The sequence below is a fragment of the Oxyura jamaicensis genome, chromosome Z, assembly GCF_011077185.1.
Source record: "Oxyura jamaicensis isolate SHBP4307 breed ruddy duck chromosome Z, BPBGC_Ojam_1.0, whole genome shotgun sequence".
Lineage (NCBI taxonomy): Eukaryota > Metazoa > Chordata > Aves > Anseriformes > Anatidae > Oxyura > Oxyura jamaicensis.
In genome coordinates, this window is record NC_048926.1 from 25222309 (window position 1) to 25223546 (window position 1238).

The window sequence follows — 1238 nt, forward strand, 5'->3', positions numbered from 1 at the left end:
GTTGTTGTGAAGACATGTAGTCCTCCATATTTTGCTTCCCTTTGAGGAGAAGTTAAGACATTTCCCCCCTCCTGCAGTTATTTATCATCAACTTAATGCAAGAATCACATTGAGCTGCATAGCTCCGATTATGCACAAGCACAATGTTAAATGTTATGATGTGAGACATAATTTATTTTTCCAGTAATTCATTTCAGTGTTTGTGTGTGAAGATTTTGCAGGCTTCTGACTCCAGGCTGCAAATTCTCTCTCTCTCTTTCTCCTATTGACCACTTGTTAAATCTTTTTGTTTGTTTCCCACCTTTCCCCTGGGACCCACAGACAGACAGCCTTGCCAGATTCATTTTCTGATCAAAGCTGTTTGATTTGGTCAATTTTGCCACATTGGAGACGTTCTCTATTACAGAGATAAATAGCCTTGGGCTAACTGTCAACGAAAACTTGTAAGCTAATAAATTATTCCAATTTCTTCCTGCGGATTTCTCTGGAGACAGCCCTAGGAAATACACTTTTTGATTAGTAAATTTCTCTGTGTGTGTGTCTGGACATTCAAATGTGTCGACTTTGATTAGCACCATTGCTTTTCAAGTAGACGCTGGCTGAGGGGCTGTCAGTTGCAGGCAGCCCTGATGCATAATGTATCAACTGGGCCCGGAAGCAGGAGCCTCATCCAAGGCTGGGAAGGCGGGAAAATTGCCCCAGCAGCCCTTTGCACCCTGGGAGCCATCCAACTTGCAAACACTGTCGCCAGCAGACACCAGGCCTTGGGCACCAGAGGAACCTCAGAAGAGTGAGAGCTCAGTAGGAGCGAGGGAGGGAGCAGAGAGAGCAAGGCAGCTTGTTGCCATCACCTCCACTTCCGTGCTCCCATCCCCACAGAATTGCTTCCTCCCCCTCTCCTTCCTCCTCCTCATCTTCCTCCTGCTCCTGCTCCTTGTCCTCTGAGGAGGATCGGATTTCGCTTCACCTCCCACTTGGATTCCTGTTCATCTGGTGTTTGCCTAGTTAAGGACCTGCAGGTTGTTATAGAAACAATATTTTGGCTATAACAAATCAATCGGTGCGTGTGAACACAAACATACAGATCATTTATCAACTGCAAAATACCCTAAATTATGACCTTTCTAAAACCTATCAGAAGGGCGAGGGAATGCATAACGTAAATTAAACTTTGAAGGGTCAGCGATTTTTACTTTCACTATTCATCTTTCTTTCACCTTATAGGTTTAAGAACAAGA